We start from the raw sequence: 10,080 nt of genomic DNA on the forward strand, positions 1-10,080 counted from the left end.
TAAACCCAGTAGACAAAGTTGCCTTCTTTTAAAGCGCTGATTGGAATCAGCCATCTAACGTAATCTTACAGGGAAATTGGCCATATTTGAGTTTTAATATTAAAATAAAATTTTATTTGGTCGCCCAAATCTTAAATTTCATAAACTTTATTGTATTTACATTGTCATGTGTGTGATATGTAGTAGCATGAGTTAGTTTATTGTCCTCGTTGTTGGGAAGTTTATACAATTTTATTACATTCTATACTTTCGCAATGTATTTATTTAAATTTATTAATATAACAAACATTTTGACTCACATATTCATACGTATATATTTTATAATGCCCATTGAAAGTTTGAGAACCGTAATATTAAGTATATGGGAGATAGATGAAGTTATGACCCGATTACACTTATTTCTGGCGCGGAAACATATTATTAGAAGAAAAATATTTCCTCTGAATTTCTTCAAAATATCTGAGACTTACCTATATTTTCAGTAAAAAATTTGTTAGAAGACCCGAGGTCCTCATACTCGATATATAGGGTCTTGAAAACTTATGGTCCGATTTCGACGATTTTTAGAAGGACGATGCCACTCTTTAATTCAGTATGTTTGCAAAGTTCTGTTCTGATTTCTTCACTAGTGCTTAATTTACATATTGTAAAGTACACGTGTATTGTAAAGTAGTGGTTGTGATCTGATTTGGACTATTTTCACAACATATCATTGAGAAGCTAGGAAGATATTATAAACCGATTTCATTAAAATTGGTCGATTATATTCTGAGATATGGTTTTTGACCCATTTAAAATTTTGTATACCATTTTGAGTGCAGCTCTTCTGTACCATCTTTATAATGAAATTTAAGGTTTCAGGGGTTTTCCTTACTGAATTTAAGCATTTTTTGTAGTTTTCAACACAAGCTTTGTATGGGAGTTGGGCGTGGCTATAATCCGATTTCCTCCATTTTGAATAGTATAAGGTAGTACCTAAAAGACACGACTCTAGAAAGTTTCCTTGATATAGCTTTACTAGTTTACGAAATATGTACAAAAAACTTAGTAGGGGCGGGACCACGCCCACTTCACCAAAAAAAATTACATCCACATTCCCCCCCTTCATAGTGCGATCCTTCATACCAAATTTTACTTCAATAGCTTAATTTATGGCTTAGTTATAGCTCTTTACGGTTTTCGCCATTTTTTGGGCGTGTCAATGGACCTATTTTCAATACCAACCTTCTCAGAGTGCTAAGGAATGTGTGTCCCAAGTGTCATTAAGATATCTCAATTTTTACTCAAGTTATCGCTTGAACGGACAGACGGACGGACGGACAGACATCCGGATTTCACGATTTTTACAAAACGTCGAAATCGGACCATGAGTTTACAAAGTCCCAAATATCGAAAGATGTATTCGTTCTAGTAGTGTACCTTGTGTGCCATAAATGGACAAAACCAGGTCAGTACTTCCTTTAGCCCCCATTATCCTGATATACGGAGTTTAAAACTTTCGGTGGACTTTATTCTACTCGATTATCGATTTGATTTGCTGTTGCCGTTAGCTAAGCTGTAGCACTTTTATCGAGTGGCATAATATCCTTATTGTGGACTATTCCAAGCAAGTTACTCTGCTGAATAAATTATATTATATAATATTATATTCTTCCATCAAAGACTTAATTAGCCCTATTGTAAATTTCATGTGAATAAATCATTCCATGAATATTTTTTTCCACACGAAAGAAAATGTCGTATCATCAATTTCGTGTGAATGCAAACTTATATTCGAATTTCGGCTTTCAGTCACAAATATTTATACTCTCGCAACAAATGTTGCTAAAGAGAGTATTATAGTTTTGTTCACATAACGGTTGTTTGTAACACCCAAAACTAAACGAGTTAGATATAGGGTTATATAAACCAAAGTGGTCAGGGTGAAGAGTGGAGTTCAAATCCGAATGTCTGTCTGTCCGTCCGTCCGTCCGTCCGACTGTGCAAGCTGTAACTTGAGTAAAAATTAAGATATCTTGATGAAACTTGGCACACTTATTTCTTGTCACCATTGGAAGGTTGAGCAAAATCGGACCACTGCCACGCCCACAAAATGGCAAAAACTGAAAACACATAAAGTGCCATAACTAAGCCATAAATAAAGCTATGGAAATTAAATTTGATATGAAGGATCGCACTATGAAGGGGCATATTTGGATGTATTTTTTTGGGGAAGTGGGCGTGTCCCCGCCCCCTACTCAGTTTTTTGTACATATCTCGCAAACCAATAAAGCTATATAAACCAGGCTTTCTGCAGTCGTTTTTTTTAGCCACTTCCTAATACATTCCAAAAATGAAAGAAATCGGATCATAACCACGCCCACCTCCCATACAAAAGTTAGGTTGAAAATTACTAAAAGTGGGTTAACTCACTAAAGAAAAACGTCAGAAACACTAAATTTCACATAAGAAATGGCAGATGAAAGCTGCACTCAGATTTTTTTCCAAAATGGAAAATGGGCGTGGCATCGCCCACTTATGGGTCAAAAACCATATCTCAGGAACTACTCGACCGATTTCAATGAAACTTGGTTTGTAATAGTTTTCTTACATCTTAATGATATGTTGTGAAAATAGGTCAAATCGCTTCACAACCACGCCTACTTCCTATATACCAGAACTTTGAAGACAATCTGAATCGTTTACTTTACAATATATAAAGTAAGCACTAGTGAAGATATCGGTGCAGAACTTTGCACAAATACTTTGTTTATAGTGTGGCAGCCCCATTCTAAAAATCACCGAAATCGGAAAATAGATTTTTAAGGCCCCATATATCGAACACGAGGACCTCGGTGCTTCTAACCTAATATTATGGTTTCCAACTTTCAATGGACTTTATACAATATATATGACGAATATGTGGGTCAAATTGTGTATTATATAATATAAATAAAGTTAAATAAATAAATTGCGAGAGTATAAAATGTTCGGTTAGACCCGAACTTAGCCCTTCCTTACTTGTTTTGTTTTGATTTTTTGTTGATTCATATTGGGGCTACAAATGAAGATTCCGTTTATAAAGCCAATTGCGCGTCTATTTGAGCATAAAAGGATAAATTATCAACATAACAATTCTCAGTGCTGGCTGGACTTGCATTCTCCACCTCGGAAAAGGATGTAGACATATTCGAAGGGGTAATGCAATAAAACAAGTGAACGGACGCACATTGGGTAGCAACTTAACAATCTTGTACTATTAAGAAATTGATTTCATTGGTGGCCCCGCTCTATTCCTATGCTCATCTAAAGCCCAATTGTCCAGGAGATCGCAAGGGCGTAGACGCTTATTCGCATTCTTCTGTAGTTAAGACTGTCGTACCTAGCCTTAAAAGTTAAATTACCTAGAATTCCTCTATGGCCAGGCACCCAAATTAGTCTAATCGTGAAGATCTAACTGGTATCGACTGAAAGTGAGGGTAGACATTTATTTACCAGTCTCGGGTGCATAGTCAGTGAGCACTTAACACCAGAGTGAATCGACCCTTCACTGAAGGACGAAGAAAGTTACGTTTCGAAGCAATAGATTCGCTGCTACCTTTATAGCAGCAACTTGCGACTTAAAAATGCTTAAATAGTCTAGAAGACATTTGAAGAGCCCTCCACCACACAACCATACCATCGAATATTAATTTAGCTATGTTTTCATATAACCAAAAAGCTACCTAATATACATAGACCTTACTTCATATTAAAAAAGTAAGGAAGGGCTAAGTTCGGTTGAGACCGAACATTTTATACTCTCGCAATTTATTTATTTAGTTTTATATAATACACAATTTGACCCACATATTCGTCATATATATGGTATAAAGGCCATTGAAAGTTGGAAACCCTAATATTAGGTTAGAAGCACCGACGTCCTCATTTGCGATATATAGGGGCCTTGAACACCTACGGTCCGATTGCGGCGATTTTTAGAAAGGGGTTGACACACTCTAAATGCAGTATTTATGCAAAGTTCTGTTCCGATATCTTCACTAGTGCTTAATTTACATATTGTAAAGTAAACTATTCAGATAAACTTCAAATTTCTGGTATATAAGAAGTAGGCGTGGTTGTGAACTGATTTGGCCTATTTTCACAACATATTATCTGGATATAAGGAAAGTCTTACAAACCAAATTTCATTGATATTGGTTGGGTAGTTTCGGAGATATTATTTTTGACCCATAAGTGGGCGGAGCCACGCCCATTTATGATTTTGTATACTAATTAGAATGCAGCCCTTCTCTACCTTTTTTATAATGAAATTTAAGGTTTCTGGTGTTTTCCCTTATTGAATTAAAGCATTATCAGTAGTTTTCAACACCAAATTTTATTTCCATAGCTTAATTTATGGCTTAGTTGTGGAACTTTATGTGTTTTCGCTTTTCGCCATTTTGTGGGCGTGGCAGTAGTCCGATTTTGCCCATCTTCGAAAGCAACCTTCCTATGGTGCCAAGAAATAAGTGTGCCAAGTTTCATCAAGATATCTTAATTTTTACTCAAGTTACAGCTTGCACAGACGGGCGGACGGACGGATGGATTCTTCACCCTGATCACTTTGGTATATATAACCCTATATCTAACTCGTTTAGTTTTGGGTGTTACAACCGTTATGTGAACAAAACTATAATACTCTCTTTAGCAACATTTGTTGCGAGAGTATAGAAATGTTGCAAGTCTTAACCAACAAAAATCAATATATTCATCAGCAATAACAATTATTTTGACAACCGAACTATATCTAATCGAAATGTTTTCGTTAAATTTTATAGTGGTATAATATGCTAATAAGGATACAAATTCAATTAAAGAGGCAAAATGTAATATATTGCATATGCGAGTTACCAACCAACCACATAGGAGAAGTAGTAACTCAATATTATACATTTTGGAACAGAGACACGTTATTACAAGAAAAAAATTAGCTTGCATATATTTAGGATATTTTCATGAAAAAATAGCCATGGGCACTAAAGTCCTCATTCGCTAGGTGGACACAACTATTATATTATGTGCAACTTGTTGCTAGAGTATACAAATGATGCAAAGGAAATCAATAATCGTGATTCGGTGAAACCGTGAATGGATACAATTATATTTGGTAGCATATTAACATACCGTATTAGGCATAGACTCACTCGATTGATATACTCTTAAAGGCACAATTATTATCGAAATAAATCATCATAATTATATTTCGACATTATCTATTGAGATATGTGCAGTATAAACTCAATCCATTCGAAAAATTCAATGTATTCTAAGGTAAAAGAAATAAGATGGGAAAAAACCTATTAATATTTGATGAAAAATGTGAGGTACTGAGATCCTCATGTTCGGTACCTGCAAAGTTATAGTCTGATTACTGTCAATGCTATATATACGGGTATAGTTTATACGTATATAGTTTGTAAAATTTTGTTCCGATATCTCCATTTACATTATCTAAGGTAAAAGAATCAGTTCGATTATAAAATTATTATATGGGAAGTGGGCGTAGTTGTAATACGATTTGGCCAGTTTTTAAGCTGTACCATCAGGATGCCAAAACATTGTTACAAACTGAATTTTGTTGAAATTGGTCGAGTAGTTTCGGAGATATGGTTTTTGACCCATCTGTGCCATCTTTACCATGAAATCTAACATTTCTGGAGGTTTTCCTTACTGAATTAAAGCTGTTTTAGTAGTTTTCAATATAACTTTTGTATGGGAGGTAGGCGTGGTTATGATCCGATTTCGCCCATTTTTGAAATGTATAAGGCAGTACCTAAAAGAAACGATTCCAGAAAGTTTGGTTGATATAGCTCAAGCAGTTTACGAGGTATGTACAAAAAACTTAGTAGGGGGCGGGGCCACGCCCACTTATCCAAAAAAAGTACATCCAAATATGCCCCTTCATAGTGCGATCCTTTGTACAAACGGACGGACGGACGGACAGACAGACATTCGGATTTGAACTCCACTCGTCACCCTGATCACTTTGGTATATATGACTCTATATCTAACTCGTTTAGTTTTAGGTGTTACAAACAACCGTTATGTGAACAAAACTTTAATACTCTCTTAGCAACTTTGTTGCGAGAGTATAAAAAGTAGTTAACATATATTAAATTGTTAATATTTATACTTGTTCCCTACAATTGTTTTTGTGAACAAATTTTACTGTTTCACATGAACAAAATTACATCTACAATAAGGGATATTTTTCGAAGATGTGAGATTTTCCCCATTTGAAATTCATGTTACAAAAAACACAAATGTGTGAGTTTTTTCATTGGGAATGTCGAATGATTATGAAATTTACAATGAGGCTGAATATTGCATCCCATTTCGTATACGCATTTTTAAGCATAAAGAATTAAAAAAAATCATTGGTGTTTATGTAGAGGCAACTTACATAATTATTTGTCAAGCTGTCATTACTAACAGCAATTTACATATTAACAATATCTATCACATCCAACTGTCACTTTATTTAAAAAGCACATCCATTAAAATCGTCATCTCAATCGCAGCGATTCTTAAAGTCAGTCACTTACATAAATAGCCTCAACAAATCACTGGAAATTGTTTTCGCCTTAAAATCAGGCTAAAATTTATAATACAATTACTTATGTAACATCCAAGAAGGTGAGAGCAAACACTATTATGACTCGCTAACTTAAACAATCAAAATACCAATCTAAAATAAGCTGATTTATATATGTTTGTTTTCTTGCAGTGAAGATAGCGATGGTATATGGCCAAGTTTAAGACATGTCATATACGTGAAAAATCATATAATATTGCATACGGAACAGGCAACTGAATACACTTAGGTAAAAATGTTGTGTTGTTTAATGAATTGAATGTAAAGTAAACAATATAAACATGAATAAGATCACTCTTGTATGAAGAAGGGAGGACAAGACGAATTATAAGTTAGCGAAGTTGTCAAATATAAATTCCCTCCTATCGTCAGCGAGAAAAAAAACATTCAATTAAATGATATTAGTCACATTACTTTTCTTGTGGCGAAATATAATCATGACAGCTTCCTTTTTATGTTAATTTTTTTTTTGTTAAAAATATGCAGATGTGTGGAGGATGGGATCATGTGTAGAAGTTCACGCAAGTGAGGAAAGTTTTTGATTGTCACTCACTTGGGAGTGGCCAGAAACGATTCTTCTCCACATGGTTCAAGCAGCTCACGACTTCCGGTTTTAGACCAAGTATCCTCTGGGTAGCCAACAGACATCCGTTTGAAGGCGAGCTAAAGTGAGAAGGCGAAGCCCGCTTATGCGGTTGTGCGTAGGGTTTGGGACCCACCACATAAAAACACCCCCCAATGAAAAATCTACGAAAGCCTCGGATGAGACACCCCCCTTTTGATGACGACCCCTGCAAACGTTTTAAGGATAATGATATAAGGGCATGCACCTGGAATGTCCGGACCCTTAATTGGGAAGGTGCCTCTGCCCAGCTGGTTGATGTCCTCATGACTGGTTGATGACTTAAGGCTGACATCATCGCCATCCAAGAAGTGCGATGGACGGGACAAGGACGGAAGAAGGTGGGTCCTTGTGACATCTACTACAGCGGCCATATAAAGGAGCGCAAATTTGGTGTTGGATTTGTGGTGGGAGAGAGACTCCGTCGCAGAGTCCTGGCATTCACCCCGGTGGATGAACGTCTAGCCACAATCCGCATCAAAGCGAGGTTCTTCAACATATCGCTGATTTGCGCCCACGCCCCAACGGAAGAGAAGGACGATGTGACCAAAGATGCTTTCTATGAGCGCCTAGAACGCACCTATGAGCGCTGCCCCCGCCACGATGTAAAAGTCGTGCTTGGTGATTTTAACGCCAGGGTGGGTAAAGAAGGTGTCTTTGGCACAACAGTCGGAAAATTCAGCCTCCATAACGAAACATCGCCAAATGGCCTGAGGCTGATCGACTTCGCTGGGGCCCGAAATATGGTCGTCTGTAGTACCAGATTCCAGCATAAGAAAATACATCAAGCTACTTGGCTGTCTCCTGATCGAAACACGCGGAACCAAATCGATCACGTTGTGATAGACGGAAGACATGTCTCCTGTGTTTTAGACGTGTGTACGCTCCGAGGACCAAATATAGACTCGGACCATTATCTGGTCGCAGCGAAGATACGCACCCGCCTCTGTGCAGCAAAGAATGCCCGTCAACAAACACAAGGAAGGTTCGACGTCGAAAAGCTGCAATCGCAACAGACAGCCACGAAATACTCGACTCGACTTGCACTCCTGCTCTCTGAGAGCACTAATCAGCATCTCGGTATAAGGGAACTGTGGAACGGCATCTCAAACTCACTGCGTACCGCTGCAGCCGAAACAATTGGTTTTCGGCAACGACAAAAAACAAGCTGGTACGATGAGGAGTGCCGTCTCGCAGCGGAGAGAAAACAGACTGCCTACCTCGCAACGTTGCAAACGACCACAACACGTGCGGGATGGGATAGATACCGAGAGCTGAAGAGGGAAGCGAGACGCATTTGCAGACAAAAAAAGAAAGAGGCCGAAATGCGTGAGTACGAAGAGCTTGAGAAGCTGGCAGACAGAGGGAATGCTCGAAAATTTTATGAAAAAATGAAGCGACTTAACGAAGGTTTCAAGACCGGAGCATCCTCATGTAGAGACCAAGGTGGTAATCTGGTAACCGATGTCCAGGGCATACTGGGATTATGGAGGGAACACTTCTCCGACCTGCTGAATGGCAGTGAGAGTACAACACCAGGAGATGGCGAACCCGATCCCCCAATCGATGACGATGGAACAGATGTTCCATTACCCGACCATGAAGAAATTCGAATAGCAATTACCCGCTTGAAGAACAACAAAGCAGCGGGGGCCGATAGATTTTGCTCTGATTTTGCACCGTTTACTTTTTAAGAGTATACTCTCGGATTATTGACATTGGCTCTAAAATTGGCATTTGTTTAATATTTGCTTTTCACTTGCGTATGTGCTTACACTTCCATGACAGTCTTTCATGTTTTTTATGTTCATACAACTAGCTTTTTAGGTTTATGCGTTCTGTGCTTTATAAAAAAAAAAATGTCCTTTGATGCAAAGTCGAAAATATTTCAGCGTGAATCAGATATTGCTCAAATATTTTCCAAAAAAGTTTAAAAAATTGAATAATTGTAGGAATTTATATATACTTATATATATGTATGTGTGATATTCGTTAGTATAGGTATAAGAGTAGTTCTGCGCTCCCAATTTATCCAATTACATTACTTTTAAAAGCAAGTGTTTGGCATGAAAATCATTAATAATTTAAAGAGAAAGTTCCACTAAAGCTTGTTCTAAATGAAGTTAACAAAATATTAAATAAACAGTTGCCAAAAGTTGAGTATTATACTTTCGATTGATAATCAAATACCAATAAAATGGATTTTAAACAAATTACATTATATAAAATTAGATGCCATAAAACTTAGCAGAAGAACTTTCAAACCATCGTTAAAGTATCGTGGAATAATTATTATTGAACTCTTTCTTCAGCTCGGACTCCAACTATATATTTGTAAATAAATTGCATTTTCTTTTCAGTATTTATGCACTCAAAATATTGCAATTTACTCACTATATTTAGATGATTTTATTCGTGTTTCGTGCATCAATTCATCTCATTTATAATTTGTTTTTATTTCATTTATTACTTGCTCTTAACATTATGTCAATTTGCTGTCATTTTCACACGAATTGGAATTTTTTAATTTCTACCACAACTGCCACAAATTATACGCACCTGTGTGTGTACTTCTGTGTGTGTGTGCTTTACAGTTGGTTTTTTTATGTGGATGGATAAGTGTATTGCTGCTTTTTATGGGTGCGCAATTTTTTCCAACATAATCGTAAAGGTGTGCTAATTGCCAACCCTCCTGCTACTTTTTACAAATTTTAACTGTTATTGATTCATACATAAACCACAATTTATTACCAATAAAAACAAAAGAAGAAGGGTTATCCTTTCCACGTTCTACAGAATAGGTCCAAGCTTGCTATGAATGTTAGTGGAAGTGAGATCTTCA

Source organism: Zeugodacus cucurbitae, chromosome 2, assembly GCF_028554725.1.
Source record: "Zeugodacus cucurbitae isolate PBARC_wt_2022May chromosome 2, idZeuCucr1.2, whole genome shotgun sequence".
In the NCBI taxonomy this organism is placed as follows: Eukaryota; Metazoa; Arthropoda; class Insecta; order Diptera; family Tephritidae; genus Zeugodacus; species Zeugodacus cucurbitae.